At 39.8% G+C, this 27,556-nt stretch overlaps 1 long non-coding RNA gene across 4 annotated transcripts in view; it reads left to right on the top strand.

The window, feature by feature from the left end:
• Positions 1-27,556, top strand: part of LOC103280578 (uncharacterized) — a 248,778-nt gene that overhangs the window by 143,715 nt on the left and 77,507 nt on the right. For 2 of the 4 annotated variants that reach the window (XR_001730880.2, XR_010002940.1), the window contains exon 6: positions 4,707-4,863. The exons of the other annotated variants lie outside the window; for them this stretch is intronic. This is a non-coding gene — a long non-coding RNA (uncharacterized LOC103280578). The remainder of the gene's footprint in view (positions 1-4,706; positions 4,864-27,556) is intronic. 4 annotated transcript variants of the gene reach the window in all.

The following is a 27,556-nucleotide window of genomic DNA, read 5'->3' as shown; positions in this document are numbered from 1 at the left end:
ATACAGAGCATTTTGAGTGGTGCTATTGTTTGACATCTTAGAAGCATATTACCGTAGTTTAAATATACGATTGTGATGACAGGGCATCCGTAGGTATACAGTAGTGCAGGGGTCCTCAAACTTTTGAAGCAGAGGGCCGGTCCACAATCCTTCAGACTGTTGAGGGGCCAAATTATCATTTGGAAAAAAAACCGAACAAATTCCTATGCACACTGCACATGTCTTATTTTTTGTAGTGCAAAACAGCAACAACAACAATGAAAGAACAATACAATATTTAAAAATGAAAACAATTTTAACCAACATAAAGCTATCAGGATTTCAATGGAAAATGTGGGCCTGCTTCTGGCCAATGAGATAGTCAAGTGAATTAGGATTGTTGTTGTTGTGGGCCTTCAAGTCATTTCAGACTTTGGCCAAGCCTAAGTCTAAAATTAATTATTTATTTACTGCATTTATTTACTACATTTATATCCCACCCTTCTTACCCTGAAGGGGACTCAGAGCAGCTGTATGTACATACAATATATTATATTATTATCATAGCACAATATTAGCATTATATATTACTATATTGAACTATACCACTATATTGTAATATTATATGTAATATATAACATATAATTAATATTATTATATGGTATTATTATTAGTATTATATTGTGTAACATAATATTATTTTCAATATTATATGTATATACAATATATTATATTATTAAAACTGATATAAAATATTATATTATAAAACTGAGGGCGGGGGCCAGGTAAATGACCTTGGAGGGCCGCATCCGGCCCCCGGGCCTTAGTTTGGGGACCCCTGCAGTAGAATCTCACTTATCCAAGCCTCGCTTATCCAAGTTTCTGGATTATCCAAGCTATTTTTGTAGTCAATGTTTTCAATATATCGTGATATTTTGGTGCTAAATTCATAAAAACAGTAATTACAACATAACATTACTGCGTATTGAACTGCTTTTTTGTCAGATTTGTTGTATAACATGATGTTTTGGTGCTTAATTTGTAAAATCATAACCTAATTTGATGTTTAATAGGCTTTTCCTTAATCCCTCCCTATTATCCAAGATATTCGCTTATCCAAGCTTCTGCCAGCCTGTTTAGCTTGGATAAGTGAGACTCTACTGTACTTGGTGAGTCAAGAATGTGCTATAGAATCACAAGGGACATCCAGTCCAACCCCCGTTATTCAGGAAAACACAATCAAAGCACTTTCGACAGATGGACACCCAGTTCTGTTTACTAGACTACCACAATCAGAGGTAGCATTTTTAACTGTTGAACAGCTTTCACCATCAGGAGGCTCTTCCAGACATTTACGTGAGGCCTCTTTCCTTATAGTTTGAATCCATGCTTCCGTGTCCTAGTTCTGTGGCTCCATCTTCAACATGATATCCTTTCAGATATTTAAACATGGCATCATGTCACCTCTCAACTTTCTCTTCTGCGGGTCACGTTTTCTAAAGCCAACTAAAACAGTTGTGTTTCTAAAGATCAAACCAGGTTGGATCTTACATCTACTGCAAAGAAAATCCAATGCATCTGTTCTCTCAAAGAATAGATTAATCAGAACATCAGAAATGCCTTGCTTGCAGCTATAGGCTATTGAAAAGCAACAACAGGTCCCTTCCTGATATCATGGACTATACCTTCCACCATGTCTGACATATGACCATGTTAGCAGAGTTTATGGAAATTTTAGTTCTGAACATTTGGATGATGCTATGCTAGGTAAGAATTTTGTACAGGGGGAAGTAAATATGGAAGTCACACTCAGTGTGACATTGGATTAACACTTTTGCTCAGTACTGAAATCCTAGAAAGAGACTCAGAAAGCACAGGCTGCACTGCTCTTTCATCATTGTCAGTATTGCAATTAAGGAAATATTGGTAAACAAGCCTTCCTTATAAATGTAGGTACAGTTAGGCAGGTGTTTTGGAACAATCCAATGTGTGGATGCAGGATGCACCTGTAGCACAGTAGCAATATCGTGTTACGCATGCAGAAGTTGATCTTGAGATAAAGCCAGTGGGCGTGACATGAGTGTGAACTCACATGCACAAATGGCGTGATTGAAGAGGCTTTTGGCTGGATCATGTATATTCCACAGCACCTGTCAGAGGAGTTCCTTTGTAGTCACCAACAGCTTAGAGAACTTAGTCCTTCCCTGATTTATGACCAGAAATCAGGCAGATTTAAACCTTCTTGTGCAAAAGTTGTTTGATTCCATCTTTGCAGGGACACACTCAGTTGTTAGTTATGCCAAGCATATCACAGCTGCATTCCACATTTGCAGCACTTTAACTGACTGCTCTCATGCTCTCATACACGTACACTCTTCTAATATATTTGTGCATATATGTGTGCATAGCACACATGTATTCATATGTGCTGTACATCAAATTCATATTAACAAAGTAATCATTCCATACTCTTCACTCAGCAGTTCATTACTCATCTAGTAAAACAGCTTCCCAGTGTTGTGCAACAGTATGGGTTGTAGAGTCTGCCAAATTGTATATCAGCCAGAATTTTCTTGACAGTTCATTAAGAACAATTCTTGTTTTCTGGAGCCACAACTCAGGTTTATATGTCTCCTCTTGGACCAAAATAAAATAAAACTCGACTGCCTCTAACCACACTTAGCAGTTTGTTTTGTGTCAATAATGTAACTGTAGACCTCTAAAAATATAAATTCTGAACCATATGTCAAGGAGGAAGAGAGAGAAGAGAGGAGTGAATTTTGTTGTTGAGGACCTAATGCCTAAGAACCACACAAGTCCTTTGTTTACATTTCTGGGTAGTCGGCACACAACTGAGGGCTTCTTATGTAACATTTCATTCTTCTGCATAGACTTCTGTTGTAATTGAGAACCTAAAGAATAGCAAAGCAGCGTGGAATATAGAAAGAACCTTTTTATGGATGTTCTGACCTACTTATTTATTTTTCTATATTTTCTGATTTCATATTCTGCCTTTCCCCTAGAGTTCTGGAACGCACTGATGCAACACAAATGTTGGGGTTTTTGTATGTTTTCCGGACTGTATGGCTATGTTCTAGAAGTATTCTCTCCTGACGTTTCACCCACATCTATGGCAGGCATCCTCAGAGGTTGTGAGGACCTCACAAGTTCTGAGGATGCCTGCCATAGATGTGAGCAAAACCTCAGGAGAGAATACTTCTGGGAAATGGCCATACAGCCCAGAAAACATACAACAACCCTGTGATCCTAGCCATGAAAGCCTTTGACAACACATTGAACACCAATGTTTTTGCGTATTTTTCCTATTCCTGGGTTCAGTCTATGTCACATATTAGTGTTACCAAGTCATGGCTTGAAAGTTGAAGATAACTGGACAGTGGAACTCCATAGGACAAATAAATACGACAAGTTTTCTTAGAGTCTTGGGCATTTCCCTAATTTTTCCAACTCTTAATTTCCCCTACACTACTATATTTTGAATTTCATTTGACCTAGGCAGAGATAGAAGCAACATGAGTTATATATACACATAACTTCTTGCATTGAGTGATGGGACAACAATGCACACCAAAGTGAACTTCAAAACAGCTTTCAAAGCCCAGCCTCAGAAGTAAATGGCTCCATAGATCAGCATTGCCTGCCACACTTTTCAAGTTACCTTTTTCAAATGAGAATTTGTACTACTGATTACTTGAATATATTTATCCCCGTAATACCCACACTAAGTTGGCTGCAGCATGTCTTCACTAAGGAGTAAATCGAAGAATGCTGTCTTAATAAAATATGTCAAAAAGTATTGGGAAGAATTTTAATCTGTGCAGCTGTTCCTTTGTGTCTTGGGCTGTCCAATTTGCCCTTCAGGCTCTGTTCAAAGTCTTCTGTGTGGATACATGGACAGCGCGGTATGTTCCCCCTGCCTTTATGTCCACACATATCATGTCAGCAAGTCTCTGGGGAAGTCACAAAAGAAGGGAGCTAGTGGAAGGAAGTTGTTTCTCTCTTACAGTAGTGCATCTTCCACTCCTGCTGTTCACCTGAGAAACAAAACGGGATTATTAATTTGATGTTTGCTACCAGTTGTCTTCTTTGCTGGGGTGGGGGATTTTGTGAACCCCTCTTCATCTAAATTGGCTCTGTGTAGGCTAGCTAGCAAACTGATGTTAACATCAAAGGCATCCAAAGCAAGAAATCATATCTTCTTAGGTGGGAGGAGAGGATTTGACTGAGAGCTTTTGAAGTGGGTAGCAGCATGTGAGTAAGGGGGGAGTCCCTTTCTCTTAGTGTGCTTTCATTGTGCAACAACACAGCCTTCCAATAGTCTGTCTTTGGAGACAAGCTGGGTATATTAGTGAAATGCTGACCTTCTTGAAGCTGATCAAAGAATTCCTGCAGGGCAGTTTGTTTCGGAGCATGTATAATGATGTTATCTGCCAATACCATAGAAGAGTTGTAAAACTTACCTTCTAGTGCAAGTTCTGGCACAGTAGCATTGGCATTAATTTGTAGGGCTTTCTTTGTGTGTTTTTTTCCTGCCAAAATGTTCAACATTCACACCACCATGTGCATATCTATTTCGTTACATTCCTGCATATTTCAGGACAAAATTTTGTCAAACTGAGCATCAGATGAAATATCATATTTCTATTCATAGTAATCTGTTTTGTTTCTTTCTCAAAATGAAATGCCTGCCTATGATATTTTTTCAGTTTGGATTTGGAAAATACAGAATGGAGTGCATTGCATTTGGCAAGCAACACACCACTATACTTCTAGATGTGGAAATTAAAGATCTTGATAAAATCTCTGAAAGCAGTGCTTGGAAACAACCCAAACATGATAGAAGGATCTCAATTTGATTTCAAGGTAAGCAATTTAACATTACAGTGATCCAAATATATGCCCCAACCATAGCGGCTGAAGAAGCAGAAGTAGGTCAGTTCTATGAGGATTCCAAGGTGAAATAAGAAAGTGCAAAAGCTGGGTTGTGGTTAAACATCAAAAAACCCCAAGATTATGGCAACCAGACTGATAACTGGCAAATAGAGGGAGAAAACATGGAGGCAGTGACAGACTTTGTATTTCTAGGCATGCAGATTACTGCAGACGCAGACTGCAGCCAGGAAATCAGAAGACATTTACTTCTTGGGAAGAGAGCAATGACCAATCTCAATAAAACAGTGAAGAGTAGAGACATCACACTGGCAAAGAAGGTCCGCATAGTTAAAGCAATGGTATTCCCCATAGTAACCTATGGATGTGAGTGTTGGACCATAAGGAAGGCTGAGTGAAGGAAGATAGATGCTTTTGAATTGTGGTGTTGGAAAATTCTGAGAGTGCCTTGGACCACAAAGGGATCCAACCAGCCCATCCTCCAGGAAATAATGCCCGACTGCTCACTGGAGGGAAGGATATTAGAGGCAAAGATGAAGTACTTTGGCCTTACAATGAGAAGACAGGTAAGCTTGGAGAAAAGAATGATGCTGGGGAAAATGGAAGGAAAAAGGAAGAGAGGCAGACCAAGAGCAAAATGGATGGATGTTATCCTTGAAGGGACTGTCTTGACCTTGAAGGAGTTGGGGTTAGCAGTGGTCAATAGGGAACTCTGGTGTGGGCTGGTCCATGAGGTCACGAAGAGTCAGAAGTGACTGAATGAATAAATAACAACAAAACCTCTGAGGTTCATGGGATGTTCTAAGGCATTATGGCCATAAACACAGCAGCAGCTCCAGCTCAATTGTTATCCTGTCCATCCAAGATGACCAGACATGAGAGCGTGGCCCTAAGACTCTAGGGAACAGGGTTCAAATTTCTGCTCAGCCTAAGCAAGCTGGTGGTGTGAGCAGATGTACTTGCCAGAAATCTCTCCAGTCTGACGCGCCTTATAAATGTAGTCTGTAAACTGGGAAGATAGTCATCAGCAGCACTGGAATCTAGAGGGATGAAAACGGAAAAGGAAAGAAGAGATCTAATGTGACAATAACCTCTTCTTGTATAGATAGATACCTTCTTCGAAGCCAGAAATATTCAAGCATCTGTGGTGGGTTTTTGTTTGGTCTTTTTTAAAAACTGCTTTCAGATGATAGACAGCAGTTACTAGTATAGAAAGCTTTTCATTTGATGGTTCTCAGTTACTAGCAGCTTTTCTGATCTCGCTTCTTTGGGGAAAATAAGCAGGCAGAAGAAAATGAGCTCTGAAAACAAGGCTTGAAAGAATGAAAAAAAAAAAAGTAGCCCCATGCAACTTTCCAAAATAACACTTGCTGTTTTGAAAGCCCTTTGCAATTAATAAGCAAACAACAGCAGGAGCCTAGAGCAATTGGCTCAGCCTCAGTATAAATCCTCAGATCGCAAAGACGGCATTATATTATCTGAAATAAGACTCATCAATGGCAGGGCAATGAAATTCACGACAGGGTGAAAGATAAGTTGGTTCCCAGAGGAGCTCATGGAAAGGGTTTTAAACTAGGCAATTTGAATATGAAATATACCAAATAGCATAAACTCTCACTTCTGCTTGCTAGGAAGCCAAGCACTTGGTCATTGATCTGCTTTGTTGCTGAAGAAATGCCAGCACTTCACCTGCCTCTCCATCGGACTACGGCTGGTGATATTGTCCTCCATGTTCCTTCTAAAAGTTGGCTCCTGCAATTAGCAAAAGCAAGACCTGATCACTAGCACCCACAATGGGAACAAAATATAACTTGTCCCATTGTCCATGCTGTTTCCTACATTTTCTCTAAGCCATAGATTGAAAAAGTTTCTTTTCATGGATACAGCTTCCAGAATCCCCCATGACAGCATGGCAATGCCAGCAAGAACATACTGGGGAAAAGTCCAAAAAAGTAACTTTGCTAAATTCTACCTTAATCTCAACTAGAAACTGATTCACATATTATAGGGTGCATTTTTTTCTTTCTGCACTGTCAGACGCAAAGCCCTCAATGTATCTGTAGCAAAGCAGTGAATGAACCTGAAATACATTTCATCAGGCCACTCCTCAAGCTGGTACTTGTGGGCTGTCTGGAGGAATCTGGTTTGCTGCTTGTGGAAAACAGATGTTGAATTAGGTAGACTTCTGGTCTGAGGTAGAAGACTCTTTAATGCTATAATATGTTTGGAGCAAATTCCCAATTTCTTAATGAAGGAGTAAAGTTGGCAGGTTTAATGACTAGAGCTTCCCAATGGTCTCTTTTTCCAATGATCTCTTTTTCCAATATATTGCTAATATCAAAATTTGGCAGCTGTAATAGGAATCTTAGGTTCTCCTAACATACAAGAAGGTATTACTTACACTGATGATGTCACTGAAGCTACAATTGTAGAGATGTATCCAGGTTGCAGGGGGGGGGGGGGGGGCAACTTAGTTTATAAGAACAAGTGGACCATTTAGCTGAGCCAAAGGTGAATACTACAGGACTTGTGAATGTTATCAAGGCACGATGAAAGGTCTCTTGAAGCTATCATCATCCAGGAGGAGGAGAATGGCCTTTGCTGGAGCATACAGAAAGCAATATTGGCTGGGAGGTGGGCAGCCATATTCATTTTTTAACAAAGCCATCACGTGATACAACGTGCTTGAATAGTGCAAGACTGGTTGTCTGGAAACTTGGATATCCTGAAATGAATAATAATAATAATAATAATAATAATAATAATAATAATAATAATAATAACTTTATTTTTATACCCCGCCCCATCTCCCCAAAGGGACTCGGGGTGGCTTACATGGGGCCTTGCCCAAAAGAAAAGAAAAGTGATCGGAGATATTGGACTTTATCACACCAACCTATAGTGTCATTATAATTGTGTTGTTTACACAAATTGAGACATAATGATATTGAAATTTCCACTTTTACTTATTATTATTATTGTGTTGTCGAAGGCTTTCATGGCCGGGATCACAGGGTGGTTGTTTGTTTTCCGGGCTGTATGGCCATGTTCTAGAAGTATTCTCTCCTGATGTTTCACCCACATCTATATTATTATTATTATTAATATTATTATTAATAATAATAATATTATCTTTTTACCCCGCCTTTCTCCCAATGGGAATTCAAGGCGGCTAACACTCCACACTAAACAAGTTCAAAAGGTGCAATACAAAAGTTAAAAAAATTAAATATCAGTGTGGTAAAAACACAAATGTATGGGTCCGTGGTGGTGCAGTAGGTTAAACTACCGAGCTGCTGAACGGTTCGAGTCCGCAGAACAGAGTGAGCGTCTGCTGTTAGCCCCAGCTTCTGCCAACCTAGCAGTTCGAAAACATGCAAGTGCAAGTAGATCAACAGGAACTGTTGGCAGGAAGGTAATGGCGCTTCATGTTGTCATGCCGGCCACATGACCTTGGAGGTGTCTACAGACAACACTGGCTTAGAAATAAAGATGAGCACCAACCCCCAGAGTTGGACACGAGTACACTTATCTTTACTTTAAAACAGAATTAAAATACAGTAAATACACTAAAATGGCCTTTAAAACTCATATCCCCCCCCAATGCCAACCTCCTCAAAGCCCTCCCATTACCCTTCCCCAAATGTCTGTAGACATAAAAAGGTCTTGGCCTGCTTGCAATAAGCCAACAGGAATGGGACCATCCTGGCCTCTCTTGGGAGGGAGTTCCAGAGTCTGGGACTTTTGAGCAGGTGGTGGGACCAAGAGAAGGCCCTCTCCAGTAGATTGTAGATGTCTCTCACATTGCTGCAATTAGCTATGCTGGCATTCTGGTCATGCAAATTCCCATGATCGATGTCTGGAACAGCCATGCTTCCTGTCCACGTTTGCCATATCCAACACTTGTATGCTAGGTTTTTTTCTATTCTGGAATATATCCATATAGTCTAGAAAACTCAGAACAACCTAGTGATTTTGGCCATGAAAGCCTTCGACAACATTTTTTCTGTTCTGCTGCAGCTGTACAGTTATACAGTTTTGGTATTCTTGCAAGACCTTCCTCTGTTTTGTAGTATTAAGACTGCAGCGGAAGGAAATGGTCAGACAAGAAATAGTGGAGGAAAAAAAGCAAAACTGGGTTCATTGATGGGTTTTTCCTTTGTTGCATAGCTTAGGACAATGGTGGATTCAACGCAAAGATACCTATTTCAGATCTGAGGTGTTGCATTAATCCTACTGGAGGCATCTGCTATACCAGGAACTAAGCACAAGCAGGCAACAAATTATGAGCTGTAGAATGACTGGAAGAAGCTGGAAGATGATTCTCATCTCATGTAGAATCATAGAGTTGTAAGAAGCCTCATGGGCCATCTAGTCCAACCCCCTGCCAAGAAGCAGGAAAATTGCATTCAAAGCACCCCCGACAGATGGCCATCCAGCCTCTGCTTAAAAACCTCCAAAGAAGGAGCATCTGCCAAACAGCTCTCACAGGTAGGAAGTTCTCCCTCATGTTCTCCTTTCCTGTAGTTTGAAACCATTGTTCTGTGTCCTAGTTTCCAGGGCAGCAGAAAAAAGCTTTCTTCTCCCTATGACTTCCCCTCCAATATTTATATGTGAACATTATTAGCATGGCACTCAGATCCAGCTGGTGAGAAGTTCATGAAGCCTGGATTCCCAACACACCTAGTTGAGGATCACCTTATGGGACCCTGAGGGCTTGGACAATTGGGATCATGTCCAGCCTAGAGGCAGTTGGCTTCATCCTACCCCAGTGAGAAAGGGAGCCACACAATGGCTTCCTGTGGAATCCTAAAAACCTTATCACATTGGGGCTTTAATGCGGGCAGCCCAATTCTTCTGGCACCTGGAGATTTCTGGGAAATGTAGTTTGGGAAGGCAAGGACTTCTCTACTTGAGTATTCAAAATGCCCTGCCCTAAACTACATTTCCCAGAACAGGGCTGTCCGCATTAAAACCCCAGTGAGACAACATGGAAAGTATGTCATTCCAGAAGACATGTTAGCTGAATTGGTTTCCATACCCAACAGGTGAGGTGGCTGATTGTTTACCATCAGTCAACAGACAACTAGGCTACTGCCTGGATCCAAACTCATGGCAAGGCCATGCCTCTACAGCTGCATTAGTGGAAGTTGTAGCCTGTTTTATACCAACACATTCAGGTTGTTTCATTTTTGCCAATCAGTGCTGAATCTACTGCTCAGCTCTTTTGAGAAGTCAGCTTCATTGGGCTTTCCCTCTCCCCAGCTATCAACCAGCAGCCATTCCACCTCATAATATTAACAACTTGAATTTTCTTCTTTCCCATCTGGGTCCCTTTTTCCTATTGTGCTCAGTCTTTTTAATATTGCTAAGCCTGAAGGCAGAGATTGTCTTGACTTTTTTTTAATTGGCATGTAAGCTGCTTTAAAAACCTTTCTAGTGCAAAGTGGGATATGAATGAGTCTGAATTAGGAGGGAGGGAGTATGGACGGATGGACAGATGTTATGTTTCAGTAGGAGGTATCCCTAGTGTACTGTCTAAAAAAGGACCTCATGAGAAAAGAAGTGGATTGTACACCTTGCACCGGAAACAGCTTTAGAGATCCTTTGGACAGGATTTTATTTTCCATGAAGTAAATCACCAGTATGGCCTTCCCTTTGGTCTTAAGGGCCAAGGCGGCAATCCAGGCCACAATTAATTGTGTTTAAGCCCCACTGGTTTCAAGGGGATTTAAGCAAATAGAACTGTGGACTGGGTTGCAGCCCAGATTTCAAATGCTCATCGCCTGCAGCAAGGTCCAAACTTTTGAAAGTATTTCAAACTGAGCTTTTGGCACCCAGATGAGTTGCAGAGTTTTCTATGTCACTCAGCCACGACAGCTCCCAGTGTAGCTCTTTTTTTATAATAACGCCTTTGCAACCAACTCTGTATTTGTTTGGTTTGACTGGCACAGTAAACTGTTGGATAAAATCAGTAATAGAGTAATTCACAGCAGGGGCTGTAACTGAGAAAGAACATTAAATAAATGTGGTTGCCAGATGAGTCCTTTTAGAAGGGAAGACTCGCATATGTGGACGACCTCTTTCCTTCAGTTACAAAATGTACTGGCTTATAGTGTCATAATCCATGCCCAGGACCTGAAGACTTCCACGAATGCCACTGGGAAATTTGAAGCCCAGAGGCTTATGAAGAACCAATAAGTGAGAACAAAAGAAGAGCCTAACTAGATTTGACTAAAGAGCCTACCTAGTCTAATATTTTGTTCCAACCAGATGGACTTGAGGGTAATAACTCTCCCCCACTCCTCCTTTCCAGCAAGTGGTATTCAAGAATAGTAAAGGTTTTCCTCTGACATTAAGTCTAGTCATATCCGACTCTGGAGGTTGGTTCTCATCTCCATTTCTAAGCGGAAGAGCCGGCATTGTCCATAGACACGTCCTAGGTCATGTGGCCGGCATGACTGCATGGAGCGCCATTACCTTCCTGCTGGAGCGGTACCTATTGATCTACTCACATATGCATGTTTTTGAACTGCTAGGCTGGCAGAAGCTGTGGCTAATAGCGGGAGCTCACCCCACTCCCTGGATTTGAACTGCCAACATTTGGGTCAGCAAGTTCAACAGCTGAGTGGTTTAACCTGCTGCACCACTGGGTTAATACTCAAGAGAAAACAGCCACTCTGCATCCAACGATAGACTAATCCTCCATGATTTTGATTAACTTTCTTTTCAGTTGTCTCAGGTTAGGAGGGCAGCAGGCTGTTCACCGCAGCAGCAGGATTGTCCTTAATTACACAATTGGTTTGACAGCTTCCAGTGAAAGTGAGTAGTGGAAGAGTTAAGACAGACCAAGACGAAAAATATCTTCACGTAATCTGTTATACTATGGACTTTGGCACTATAAAATGAAGATATTTTTCTTCTTAATCTGGAGTAACAGGCCTCCTTATCTTGTGTTCTCCTCTTACTAGGAAACAGGAGTTGCTAGTGGTTCTCAGCCTGGGGTCCCCAGATGTTTTTGGCCTTCAACTCCCAGAAATCGTAAGAGCTGGTAAACTGCTTGGGATTTCTGGGAGTTGTAGGACAAAAACATCTGGCCAACATCTTTGCCCCTGGTGTGAACCTTACACTCCTGCAGGCATTCAGCATCCACTTCCATGAAAACACAGCCACCCTAACTTAAAAACGAGAGACAAGGTGTATATTGCTGCCTACTTCTCTCCATGTTCTCTGAGTTCTTTCACCTGGAATCTCTTGCTTTCTTTTTACCTTATTATGGTGCTGCGTATATGCCACATATACCCTATGTATGTGCACAGAACTGTTCTTACAGTCAGGTCTCTTGTGAAGAAGGGAGAAAGGAAGGATGTTAAGCATTTCAATACATTTTACCTTGAAGCAAACATTTATAGGGTAGAAATTTTGTATTGTGCTGCTTCTTATGGAGAGATATGTAAGCAGATATGGAGAAGTATGTTCATCTAAAGCACAGTGATTCTCAACTGTAGGTCCCCAGATGTTTTGGCCTTCAACTCCCAGAAATCCTATCAGCTGGTAAACTGGCTGGGATTTCTGGGAGTTGTAGGTCAAAACACCTTGGGGACCCACAGGTTGAGAACCACTGGTGTAAAGACTAATAGATTTTGGATATTTGAAACTTGCTGCCTTTGTTTACTTCTGAATGTGCCAGTTTTACCAAGTCTCTTGCTCTTTAAAGATGGATACTAGCAGATTTTACCTAAGAGCCTACAATATCCTGTCTCCTGCTGTCCAAGTGTCTGGCAGTATATCATGAATCAATGTGACTAGACTCAAATTATATTTACAGAGTGCTTTGGTTTTATAAATCCAATTACCTTTGTGTATTCTGTGTCAAAAACTGTTGTAGAGGCTTTGCTCTTACCCACTCAAATATTCTTCTATCATGAGTTATCGAAGATAGAGATAGAACCACAGACATATACCTCTCCCAGCACACACACAAACCATTTCTGTTAATATGTCAAACAGAGAGAGAGAGCCTACATTTTCTTGATACATCATTTGATGGAGGGAGACTCCATTGATGGCTAGAGATGGAAGGAACAGCAAGAAGGCATAGTAAAGTAAAAGTAAAAGTTTTTCCCTGACGTTAAGTCCAGTCGTGTCCGACTCTGGGGGTTGGTGCTCATCTCCATTTCCAAGCCGAAGAGCCAGCGTTGTCTGTAGACACCTCCAAGGCCAGCATGACTGCATTGAGCACCGTTACCTTCCCGCCTGAGTAGTACCTATTGATCTATTCACATTTGCATGTTTTTGAACTGCTGGTTGGCAGAAGCTAGGGCTAACAGAGGGTGCTCACTCCACTCCCCGGATTCGAACCTGTGACCTTTCAGTCCGCAAGTTCAGCAGCTCAGCACTTTAACACACTGCCCCACTGCAAAAAGGCAGGGATTAACAATGGAATTGGCATCGTGACCAGGGTAATGAGTATGATTGTAAATGGCACAGCACACCCAATATTGCTCTGAATTTTCAACTCACTGGGCAGCCTTGGGTAACCGCTGTCATTAAGTTTGCCCCCAAATGTAAATATAATTTGATTTTATGGAAGTTAACATGTTTGTTCTAAGAAGTACTGTGATATTGTTGATTCTGAGCCAGCATAGCATAGTGGTTTGACTATTGGAAGAGCATCTGGGAGAACAAGTTTCAAATCTTCTCTTGGCCATAGAAAGCCCTGGGTGATTTTGGGCAGCTCACAAACTTTCAGACTGAGGAAGACAACAACAACCCCCCGCCCACTAATCTTGTCAAGAAAACCCTGTGATAGGGTCATCATCAATCATAATGACTTGAAGGCACACAACAAACTTTTTTTTCTAATTAGGAATGCGTCTTTAAAATCACTAGTGATGCAAACACCACAACAGACCATATCCTGGATGGAAGACAGGGGCTTAGATTGTAGCCCGCTCTCCTCCCACAATACAGCCTTGACTCTTCTCCTTCTGCCAAGTATTTTATGCATGCTTTTTCTGAAGCTGAGCTAATTATCTTTCCTGGATGAGCCTTATCTAATTCAGAGCTGATGTCATTATGAAAACAACCATTTAATAACTCCAGCCACATCAAGTAAACGAACAGCGGGAGGCTGTAGAGGGTCCAGTCAAGAAGAGGAGGCAACCTGCTGAGCCGTCTGCTCTAATGAACGCAATTAGTCTGCAATGGCAGAGGGGGAACTGCCATGGCTTCTGCCAGATAGATTTTTTTAAAGTATACACTTTTGAAAGGCTCTAATCTTGAACAAAGCTAGGTAAACAAGCTGCTTATGCAGCCCTATAAATCCACACAAGATTACGTTCTGCACAGATGAGTCAGGTCCCTTTCACCAGGCTTTATTCCACTGCTTAGTTTTAATGCTTGTCCCCAAAGTACTACTGATCACAATGAGATAACATTGGCAGGACCAGTTTGCACAGTGGTGACATGAGGAATGAGATGAGTGAATATCGCATTGCTTAGTTCTGAGCCTTTTCAAGTAGCTGATGATAGACCCTCTGATAGCGACTCTCTATACACACACCCCAATCTGGAAATGTTCACTGTGTGGATGCCCTGTTCTTTAAAAGATAATTATTTGTATACTGCCCTAGAAGGATTACAACTAGGGCAATTAGCAAGATATAACAGAATAGCTACTGCAATTAATAAAAGAACAAGATTATAAGATACAACCACCTTAAAGCAATCAGAGATAGGGGGAAAAAACTCAGAAAGTACAAAAGTCTGGGGAAAATCAACAGCAGTGCTTAAAACAAAGGAATATGACTACCAGGCAACAATTTCTAGGGAGAGAATTCTCCAACCCAAGAGCAATGGCATCATTAGTATCGGTGTCACCCAGTGTATTAAGTCTTGCTGTTACTGCCTGGACCTCCTGCTATAATAGACCATACCACACTTGTAGCTAAAATACCAGAAAATCTGGCAAAATCAGTAACTAAATAAACAAGAAGCAGTAAGCAAGAGTTTGCTTTGTAGCACATGAGGATGAAACCACGTGACTGGAAGTGTCATTGTCATGAGGTACAGTAGAGTCTCACTTATCCAACAATTGCTTATCCAACATTCTGGATTATCCAACGCATTTTTGTAGTCTATGTTTTCAATACATCGTGATATTTTGGTGCTAAATTCATAAATACAGTAATTACTACATAGCATTACTGCATATTGAACTACTTTTTCTGTCAAATTTGTTGTATAACATGATGTTTTGGTGCTTAATTTGTAAAATCATAACCTAATTTGATGTTTAATAGGCTTTTCCTTAATCCCTCCTTATTATCCATCATATTCGCTTATCCAACATTCTGCCGGGCCATTTATGTTGGATAAGTGAGACTCTACTCTACTTAAAGCAAAGGAATATGACTACCAGGCAACAATTTCTAGGGAGAGGATTTTCCAACCCAAGAGCATGGCATCACTAGTATCGGTGTCACCCAGTGTATTAAGACTTGCTGTTACCGCCTGGACCTTCTCCTATAATAGACCATACCACACTATTGTAGCTAAAATACCAGAAAATCTGGCAAAATCAGTAACTAAATAAACAAGAAGCAGCAAGCAAGAGTTTGCTTTGTAGCACATGAGGATGAAACCACGTGACTGGAAATGTCATTGTCATGAGATAATAAGGACAGCACTAACTAAAGTGTATATGTATTCAGAGATTCAAAATGAAAATTAACATATAATTTTAGTCTTGCAGATATATTGATACGGAATATGTAAGCTAAAGCCTGGCTTATACAATATGTTTTTGTGGTTATACCTAACTAATACAATTTTGCACAAAAAATGTATAGATCATCATTTTGGCGTTACCCCTAATGGTGTCCTCTGGTGCAGTTCGGCCCCTTCACATACCCCTAGTGATGCCACTGCCAGGATCCACCACTAAGAAAGCTTTCCTAACTCATTTGGGAGAAGGAGGACTCCAAATATGAATTCTGCACATGGACGTGCTGAATGTGGGAACAGATACTTGTTAAGTGCCCGTGTCTAAAGCTGTGTAAAACTAAGCACCAGAATGTTGAAAGTGAGCTTAGAAATAGACTGAAGTCATTTGATATGTTGTTATGAAAAAGTATTTCCTTTTCCCTTCCTGATCTTTGCCTTTCAGCGTTCACACCACCAAAATTACAAACAATGCTCTTCAGTCACCACACCAGGAAAAATGGATTGAGGGTAATTGAAGGTGTAAAGCACATTTCTAGGTGGGTTGACCACATCCCAGATCTATGGAAGATTGCAGTGTCAATTTAAAAATATTAATTAGAATGGGGCTTTGTGATGCATGACTAGTCATGATCTGCGGTGACAATATATAAATGATAATGTAAATGATGTTTACATTGCTACCACCAGTGACAGATGAGCGCTGTTTTATTCTGAGTTTTATGTTGTTGTTTACATGCTTGTATGTTTTCTTCGATTGTATTTTATATTGTGTTTTATTTCATGTTCTGCTTTTTGGGCACCTTGTGGTGGGATACAAGAATAAACTTATTATTATATTATTATTATTATATCTAAATGCATCAATATGTCAAGAATATCCTTCCTTTGAATAATGACAGGACCCCAGAAACTGATGAGAGTACAGGAATGAACCCCTTGTTGGATGGGTTGCTGACACATCCCCACTTTCCTCCTATAAAACTGGACTTGATATTTATAGGCAGTTTTAATGCAGGAGTATTGCTCACATTTTTAGATTAGTTGGGTTTGATATAAGTGTTACTATTCATTACCCCCTGTAAGGATATCCAATCTAGCGTTTGCATTGCATATTGGGTTCATTGCTGGGAAGAACATTCAAGAGAGAGAATTGGCAAGTATAGATATTGTTGTATTTGTGTTCTGCCTTTTTCTCAGTTCACAACTCAAGGAAGGTAGAAAAGTTGAAACAAATAACTGCTAAAAAGTTTTGCAACATACAAAAGTTAGATTTTTTTATAATTTTGTTATTATTATTTTATATACATAATCATAGTTACCATACTTTTTCCTTTTCCATTCTCTTCTCCCTCCCCACAGCCACCCCTCCCCCTTTCCTACATAATCCTTTTTTTTAAGAGAGATATAGGCCACTATTCTAGGCCAGCTTCTTAGTTAAATATACTGCCCTAGTGCAAATAGAAGAAATATCTACAAACAGACCTCCAAAAGAATGAAACAAATGTAAGTAGTGTTTCCTGGCCTGATCCTTCCCCAACCTGACTTACTAGCTGTTGGCCACTGCAAACGATAGAGATCAGTTCTCCTGTTAGTTGAGGCATAGCATAGAGATTGTTGATGGGAGGGGTGAGGTGTTGTCAGTGTGCTGCATCCTCATCCTCTGGAGAACAGACCCCCGTCTCTTGCAGGGGCTGCTGCCATGTAAGTCACAATCCCTGTATATTCCCCACACTAATAAAGACAGAGAGATGATGAATCTGAATAAGTTACAGATGTGTAACTCTAGATTCTACATTTAGAATTGTGATTGTCAATTCCAGCTATATTAAGCTATAAATAAAGTAAAACCAGTGAAAAGCAAGAATCCGTTAATAAAAGCCACACAGCACAGTATGAAAGGTCTTTTCACCTCAGCTCTCAAAGGTCTGCTGAAACGAAAATGGACTCACCTTTTTACAGCAAAGAGAGACCGAGTTTAACCTCTTTAGGAAGCGAACTGAAGAACCTGGGAGCAGCTGGAAAGAAAGCCCTCTCCCTTGTTCCTATCAGATGTGCATTCGAGGTTGGTGGGAATCAATCTACCTGTAGTGTAGTCTCCCTGTTTTCCTACATACAGCCTTCCACTTTATCAAGCATGATTGCCTTTTGCGTTGAGTCCTATTGTACATGTGTCCAAAAAAAACCCCAAAAACCCAACAACCTCAACTTAGTCATCTCTGCTTCCAATGAGAGTTCAAGGCTTGATTTGCTCTAAGACTCATTCACTTGCCCTCTTAGCATTCCACAGAATCTGTACAGCATTCCTCCAGGACACATTCCTCATATGAGTTGATTTTTACTTCTTTCAGCTTTATTCATTATCCAGTTTTCACCACCCATACAATGACACCAAAAATATTGTGGCCTGGATGCTTCTGACGTTGGTATTTGATGATGTATCTTTCTCTTGAGAATCTTATCTACTTCCTCTATGGCTTCATTTTCATGTCTTAGCTTTTTTCTATTTCTCCACTACAATCTCTATTTTGAAAAATGGATTAATCAAAGTGTAGGAAATTTTTAACGATTTCAAGTGATGTAGCTCATCTGTAGTCTTCTGTATCTCATTATTATCTTGGCAAAATTGGGTTGGGAATCATGGCATTTGCCCGGATAATACCTGATTTTCCCAGAAGTATAGCATCTTCACGTACATAGGCATTATAGGCTGCAAGGTTACCACAAGAAGAAAGGAGGACCTCTTATTCTTATTTTCAGAGCACAGTGTGATTTAATGACATGTTATAAATAAAAGACATTCATCCATTAACTCACCACTACTCCATACCAAAAACCTGTGGTCACAATTCTGTGGGCTTTTTTGTAACAAAGAAAAGAAAATGGGGGGAAAGACAGGGAAGAAAGCAAATACACCATAACTCTTCTTTTCATTTTACAGCTTTGTTTCTTTTTCTTTGGAACGAACTGGGGAAAAAACTTGACTGAAACTGATTTAGGAGTTTTCAGATCTTTTAAAGCAGCAGGTCTCCATAACTATAAATTTTCACTTTTAGAGAAAGGCAACATGCCCAACTTCAGTCAGTTTCAAAATTACACAGTTATTAAAGATACACAAAATAGCAAAAGTCTTCAGCAAAGATGTTAGTCTTCAAATGCAGGCTTATGCTTCAGTATGGCAATGCGGCGGTAACTATAGCAATTATCTCCCTCAGACCTGAACGTGCAACTGACAAGTCACATTTGATCAGATTCGGAAAATAAAAGGTTGAAGCATTGATGGTTTTGAATGCGATTTCTTTGCCCCACTGACAGGCGAACCCACGATCTGTTATGCTTATGAAGAAACAAAAAGCTGAATTCTCTGCCATGGTAACCTAATAATATTTGCCAAGAAAATCAGAATTGTATGACTTGCATGCAAATTATGCAAAGTGAGCGAATCGACATAGCTGTGTTTATTTTACATAATTTATTCTACCTCTTCTAGTCAGGTATGAAATACTGTTGTACACACACATATACCAAGACAACTAGGGATCCTTTTCATGCCTTTTTGTGCTCCTGGCATTTTACCAAGTCTACACTCTTCCATTGTTTGCACATCACAAAAACATACTTGAGTCTTATCAGGTGTTTTTACAGTGAATGGGCTTGCTGCAGAAGCAATGTGCATACTGGATCAGATAAAAGATCCCACATTCTGTTCCACTGTGACCGATGAGATCCTACTGACAGTCCATAGGCATGACTTCCCCACAGTAGCACCCTCTCACTTATGCTCCCTAGCAACTGAAATTACATTTCCACTTTTGATGAGACATGACATCTGTCCCAGTTCGAACTCAGGGCAAAACCTGTTCCTCTGGTTTTCAACAGGAGACTGATTTGCTTGTTGGCTAGCCTTTGTATCAGTCATAAAGCTGTGCCTGTGTTTTCCCAGACCAATTGTAAATTGTAAACTCCGCCTTTCAAAGGTCACAAAGCAGATGTACGAGGGGGGGGGAGACAAACATGTCACTTACGGGGAAAAACCCAGGATGCAGGGAGCGAGAGCAATATTGGGACTGCAGGCCCCCCAACAGCTCACAGATGGAAATTGTGACACATGTAACCAAGCAAGATCAGACTGTGGACAAGATGGTAAAAGGTATTAACATGAGAAAGAACAGACAAGCTAAGAAAGGTTGCAGCTGTATGTTTTTGCCTGAGACTACTGGGAAGGGCAAGACTCTGCCCCTCCTCTCATCTCCCCTCTGCCAAGTTAATTGAGTGCAGATTTCTTTTGCCTTTGAACTCAGTTTGCAGCAATTGAAGCAAGCTGAGGACAAAGAGAGAATGGGATGAAGAGAGAGAAACTGGCATTTAAAAAATATTTAATATTTATTTATTTAAATAATCATACATTTGTGTTTAGTGCGTATAGTGCAATACTCTCAAGCTATTAGTATTTAATAATAATAATAATAATAATAATAATAATAATAATAATAATAATAATAATAATAACAACAACTTTATTCTTATACCCCGCCCCATCTCCCCGGAGGGACTCGGGGCAGCTTACATGGGGCCTTGCCCAGCACAACAATGTAACAACAAGACAATAAAACAAATATCCCAACAATAAAACATCAGCATCAGTAAAACAGTCATAAAAATCAACATACAGAATAAAATGTTAAAAACAGGAGACTAATACACGGTCTTCTATTTTAATAGCACATATAAAGGTATAATCAGCTCTAGGTTAATATCCACTTCCTCCTTTTCTACAGTCTGATAGGATCCCCTATGTACATTTTTCGTTTAATTATACTTTTTATTGAGATATTGAATCACTGGTTGCCATTCATTAACAAAGTTCCCTAATTGTTCTCCTCTTAAGAGTACAATTATTTTGTCCATTATTAGCAAATCTATAATGTATTTTCCCATTCTTCTAAGGGAGGTATCTCTGAGGTTTTCCAATATCTAGCATATATTATTCAAACTGCCACTGTCATATAAAACCATTTTATTTTTCGAATTTACTTTCTAGTTCTTTATCTGGCATGTTCAAAAGGTACATTTCTTGTGTCATTTTAAAGTTTGTATCTAACCTCTTTTCAAGATATACATGAATCTGTTTTCAGTATTTTTTTTTACTTTGCTGCATGTCCACCACATGTGATAAAACGTGCTTTTTTTCTTTCTTACAATTCCAACATTTGTCAGTACAGTTGTACATCTTTGCTAGTCTCTCGGGAGGTCAATACCAACGTAGATTAATTTTGTAGACATTTTCTTTCAGGTTTTGACATGCCATGTATTTCATTCTTCTTTTCCATGTATTTTCTTATTGGGCCATTTTTATCTCTTGGCCTATGTTTTGAACCCATCTAACAGGCATTTTTAAAGCAGCCGAAGTAGCATTGAAGGCCCTGTGCACTTGACATTATTCATCATTAAAAAAAAACATACAATACATGTAAACTGTGAGCCCCAGCATGGTGTAGTAATGGTTTGAGAACAGACCAGGGTTCAAATTCCCCAATTGCCAATGATATTGCCAATGGATAAGTTGCACCTTTCAGCAGTGGAGGAAAGCAACGGCAAACTTCTTCTGAACGAATGTTGCCAAGAAGACCCTGTGTTAGATTTGTCTTAGGGTTGCCATAGGTGGGAAATGACTTGAAGTGCATACACAACAACAACAACAAATCTGACTACTCTTTTGAAGAAGTAGTTACATGGATCCTGGTGCAAATGTGTTATTAATTAGAACCAACAATCAGCATCAGTGTCTTTCTAAATATCTTAGAGAGATGAACACCTTAGCTGCTGTTCACTTCTCCAAAAAGTGCTTTTGATGGGATATGGGCTGGAAACCAGGTCCTTCATATTTGGATCAGAAACTCATGTACCTCTTTTCCTTCAGTTCAAAACTGTTACTTCAAAATGAAAATGTCCATGGTATGAGCGCAATTCTTAAAGGAAGTCCAAAGAACTCTGTAACTTTGGTTTGATCTTTATACCCGAGATTTAGCATCCAAGTTTCCTTGTATATGTTATACTGTTTGTTTCTGAGGCTTATGAGGTTTCACACCCAACAAGGGAGAAAGCTTCTTTTTAAAAACAAAACAAAGCCAATCAGTTATGAGAGACCAGCGGCCCCAACTTCTATTTGCATCACTTTCAACAAATGATTAAGATATGAGTAAACTCAAGATAGAAGGTGTTTCACAGTAGAAATATCTGTAAAGCATAGTACAGAAAAATTATTTGTGTTACAAATTCCACCTGTAGTACTTTTTACAACCTTTTCCAAAGATTTAGAGAATGTCATATTGTGACAACCTTATTATAGGGGAACTGTTGAAAAGAAAAGAGACTTTAAAAAGTTGAACCCATAGAAGTATCAAAGATGAAAAAAATAATTAGTAATAGAGTTTGCCTTCCACATATGGTCATTGGCATGGCTATATTAAATATATCACCAACAGTACTGACTGAATTGTCGAAGGCTTTCATGGCTGGAATCACTGAGTTTTCTGGGCTTTGAAGCTGCAAGGCCATTCAGTGCTAATCAAGGTGATCAATTGCAACATTCACACTTGCCTCAAACAGACAGGAGTTCTTTCTCCCACCCTGGACATTCCACAGATATATAAGCTCTGTTTGCCTAGTTTCCAACAGACCTCACAACTTCTGAGGATGCCTGCCATAGATGTGGGTGAAATGTCAGGAGAGAATACTTCTGGAACATGACCATACAGCTATGGAAAAGTCACGGCAGCCCAGTACTGACTGTTACTGTTGTGTGTCTTGAAGTCATTTCTGACTTATGCCAACACTTAGGTGAACCTATCATGGAGTTTTCTTGGCAGAATTTCTTGCTTTCTAAGACTGAGTATGATTTTAGCAAGTTACACACTGAGTTTCCATGACTGAGTGGGGATTTGAACTCTGGTCTCCCAGGGTCCTGATCCAGCACTCAAATCATGACACCACACCAGCTCTCCATTGACTTTTGGCTGACTATAAAACAACTCCAGCTTTTCAAGGTAACGAAGGAATATTCATTGCCAAGAAGCATTTGCTACAATAGCAACAGGCATTAATTCCATGTGATGAGCAAATGAGAAAAAAATAGAGCCAGCATGATACAGCTGTGTGAGTTGGATTCAGGGAGACCAAGGTTTGCTTGTCATTTGGCCATGGAAACACACTGAGTAATCTTAAGTAAGTCACAGTCTCCTTTGAACAAATCTTGCCAAAAAAAGGATTACCATAACTTGGAAATGACTTGAAGTCATGCAGCGACGACTAAATGGAACCACAGATATAGGTTTCACAGTTACAGGGGTCTTGCTCTACCACAAGGCTTCTTAAACTTTTTTTTCACTTGCAACCCCTTTCTTCCCAAGAATTTTTTATGTGTCCCTAGGCATATAGGTATATAAAATCGGTATAAAAATTAAACTTTTACAGACAGTCCCCAAGTTACAAATTTACAAATGACTCATTGTTAAGAACAGGGTGAGACAACAGGAATGGAGAGAAATCTACCTCTAGGAAGGGAAATTTACTCCTGAAAGAATTATCACGGGGAAAAGGTGTCTCAAATGAAGCTTTCTCTCCAATCCTTGTTTCCAGAACAAGCCAAATTTTTCAAAATCCAATTATCACAGGGACAGAAAGTGAGGTGAAATGGTCTGAACGGGGCACAGACACCAAAACAAACATCACAGGGGTGTTAACCCTTCCCTATGCTATCCAAACTTTTATATATATATATGTATACGTATTTGGCTGGAGTTGCCAAATACATATACAGTGTTCCCTCACTTATAGCGGGAGTTACATTCCAGGACCACCCACAATAAGTGAAAATCCACGAAGTAGGAACACTATATTTATTCTATGTGTGGAGGAGAGCAAACCACAGACCACTTAGTACAATGCAGTCTGTACTTTATTTTAGCAGTTACAACATACAGCACACCGGCAGAGAAGAAGAATGGAAGCTAAATAACCTTTTTTTAATTTCCAACCCTTCCCTCCCCTCCCCCTCCCTTTATTTCTCCCTTTCCCCCCCTTCCGAAACCCTTTGCACACCGCAAAAACCCACGTAACGGCGAAAATACGATAAATATGTACATTAATATTAATTGAAAACCCGCAAAATCGCAAGGGAGCAAAAAGTGAACCTCAAAGTAGCGAGGGAACACTGTAAAAACAAAATTGACTTAAGAACAAATTTACAGAACCTATCTTGTTCGTAACTTGGGGACTGCCTATACTGATAAATCAGCATTTGCGTGGCTTGCTAAACAGGCTGGTTTTCCTTTTTGTGGAGTATAACTTAAGCGTTTTGTGCAGAGTCCACTGTAAACATTGCATGTTGTTGCTAACAAATATGTATAAGTGGGTGATATTCAGAAACCTTTTAATGTTTCCAGATTTTTTGTAACTTCAACATAGCACTAAAGGGATTCCATTTGAGGACAGGACCCACCGTTTAAGAAGCTTTGATTGAAAGCGATAGTGTTTTTTAATAATAATAATAATAATAATAATAACAACAACAACAACAACAACAACAACACTGGAGCTAAGCTGTGTTTCAATAATACACATCTACTTGCGCCTTGCCAGAGGTATAGTTACCGAGGAAGCAAAATGAGTACATTTCCTCTCAAATAAGATTTCTGCTACAGAAAATGACATTTCCTTTCAGTCCACAAATTTCTATCATTGCAAAGAGCCAGACATTGAAAATCATGAACACCTACAACTCTGTTTTCATTCCTTTGGTTTTTTTCCTGATTCTTTTCTTTGGTTGCCTGGAGTGTATTTCTAAATGCTCCACTGAAATTTTAAATTAATGCAATACTAAAAAATTGGGGACTGAAGGAAAATGTAATTCAGTAAGCAGAATTCTTATTGTGGAGGATGTTATGTTTCCATTTTGCCCTTCTCTGTGCTGGTTTCTTCCTCTGGCAAAAGCTAAAAAGGTTTCTGTACTGTAGCTGTGGGATAGTTATTATTACAATCAATACACATTTAGCCGCTCTGAGTTCCCCCTTCGGGGAAGATAAAGCAGGGTATAAATATAATAATAAATAATAATAGTAATAGTAATAATTTACGGCATAGCTCAGCATCAAGATGGATGACATCAAGCAGGGAGTGCAGAATGGGCACTTGCAGCACAGAAGGAACAATGAGAACAGCACAAAGGAAGGACAAATGTCATTCTGTTCACAAAGAACTCATTGTCAATTAATTTTGTCAGCATGGCTATTAGCTGAACCTTCTATAATGCCTCAGGCTAACCTCAAGTTCAGCCTGAGTTACCTGCGTAACATCCCAAAGGTTGGGTTGCTGTGAGTTTTCCGGGCTGTATCTCCATAATTCCAGAAACATTCTCTCCCGACATTTCACCCACATCTAGCAGGCATCATCAGAGGTTGTGAGGTAAGACACATCTTTGCCTGCCATAGATGTGGGCAAAACGTCGGGAGAGAATGCTTCTGGACCGTGGCCATACAGCCTGGAAAACGCACAGCAACCCAGTGATTCCGGCCATGAAAGCCTTCAATAACACATCCCAAAGGTTGTTTACAACTGCAAGAAGCCCATCCTGGCTGCTGGATTCAGTGAGCAAGCACTTTCACCTGGATCATTCCATTTGCATATGTAAACAAGGGGTTTTGTTTATTGGGAAGAAGCCTTTGTCAGTATCACCTGGACTGAACTCAGCCAGTTAGGAAGTATCATTATTATCAAATGTTTCGACCATGGCTCATGTTCCAACAGGCACCAAGCCAGACAGACGGTTGAGGAAATATAGCATTGATTTTTTATTCACCTTTCCACTTTCTTGGAGGTCCTGCATCCTAGCCCCTCTACTTCAGTGCCATTCCCACTTGTTGCTGTTATAATTTATTTATTTATTTATTTATTTATTTATTTATTTATTTATTTATTATTTACAGTATTTATATTCCGCCCTTCTCACCCCGAAGGGGACTCAGGGCAGATCACATTATGTACATATAGGGCAAACATTCAATGCCCATAAACACATCGTGTTACCTGTCTTCATGTGAGCACCTACTAATTATGACCCCATCTCAAGGTTTACTTGACAAGATTTATTCAGAGGCAGTGTGTGCCATTGCTTTCCTCAGAGTACGATTTGCCCAAAGTCACCCATTGGGTTTATGTGATTGAGTTGGGATATGAACCCTTATTTCCCAAAGTCTTAGTGAAACACTGGGTTGGAACCAGAATATCACAGCAGCTCTCCTAACCAACTCTATGACATACTGGCAGATCACAATTTCTGACAACAATTTATCCCACGATAAACTGTTGGGACTTGGAGAGAATTTGCTGTTTTGCATTTTCTTAGTGTCAAGAACACATTTGTAGATTGGAAGGAGAGCTAATTAATTGTATGTGTTTACAGTGGGACTGGACTGCAAGTAGAGGGCTAATGAATAACATTTTTGTGCTCCTCTTTCTCTTAAGGATCTAAACTGCTGTTGTCGAAAAATTGACTCCTGCTGCCAAAAGATAGACTCAACATGAATTCCAAAATCAAATATAAATTTTATTATATTTTTTACACTTTATTAAGTTTTGCAATATTAGAATAATAGCATTCCCCCTCCCCACAGTGGACTTCATTTCCAGGAAACTATACATTCCAAAGGGGATTAGTTAACCTTTCACCAATATAACACCTGAGGGGAAGTGAAGAGGAAATGCTTGCCTACTAATCCCAGACAAAATGCCTGTCTACAAATCCCCTAACAAAAGGAGTTTCGCTCTGTGCCACAGAACTATACCTTTGTTTTCTTTAGAATCATCTTAAACACTTACATAGTTATAACCGTTTGGGAACTTCTACATATATGGTATATATTAAAAATAACTATGTTGTGCTACAGTGAGGGATCATATCTGCGCTTATGTAGTCCAGCATTTGCTTTTTGAAAAAAGTTAAACAATGTATCATGCGTACCTGTGCCCATGGTAGGATTTTTCCAGCTCCCTACTGTTAAAAGGGTCCACCAGGAGGAGACAATATCAGCTGAAAAAGTTAATTCTATCAAATAGTTTTCAATCTCCTGAGATGAGCTGTATGGATTAAATCTTTATACTTACACTGAATTGTTCATATTTACATAACAGCCCGTTGTGTTCTCTAAGGCTCACCTTTTGTGCAAACTGGACTTGGTAAATAATCTCATCATAGACTGTTTGACATATTGCCTCAACACATGTTTGGCTGTCTGCCCCTTTTCCAGGCTAGACCTTACAAACAACTCTGGTTTCAAACTAACAAATGACAGCTGTTCATTTTTTCCCGCCATGGAGGAGACTCTAACTACCTCTGATGTCAGGAGGATTCTCCAGCCAACAAAGACCCAGATCCTTGCCAGTCCGGCCTTCTGACCTGTCAGGCAAACCTTGCTCTGGGACCTTGAATGATTGTCAAAAAAGTAAAATATATTTTACTGTACTGCATGCCTTATGTTCGATCCTTTTGAGCACACACTCTGTGTCAGACATCTTTTCAGGCCTGAAAGCAATAAACCTCTGTTCCTGTTGCTTTCAAACCCAGTTTTCATGTTGATCTGGTCTTCAAGGTAGTGGGACACGCCAGGCACCGTACTCTCAGGCAGCTCTTTTGGTGGGTAGCTGAATCTTGTCTTCATTGCTAACAAACTGTATCCTTCCCCCCCCCCCCCATAAAAAATCATAGTAAAGGTTGTGAGTATGTTTGGACACATGCATCTATCTTAGAGGCTTTGCTTCCCTTCATAAGATTTTTTAAAAAATATTAAAAATAATTTCTTGGTAGATTGTTTTTTAAATAATACCTTCTTGGTAATGAAACCATTGTAAATCCATTTTTAAATAATATCACCCCAATTGGGTGTTG

Source organism: Anolis carolinensis, chromosome 1 (assembly GCF_035594765.1).
Source record: "Anolis carolinensis isolate JA03-04 chromosome 1, rAnoCar3.1.pri, whole genome shotgun sequence".
NCBI classification, from domain to species: Eukaryota; Metazoa; Chordata; class Lepidosauria; order Squamata; family Dactyloidae; genus Anolis; species Anolis carolinensis.
The sequence above is the reverse complement of the archived record's forward strand: the minus strand, read 5'-3'. Positions and strand labels throughout refer to the sequence as shown.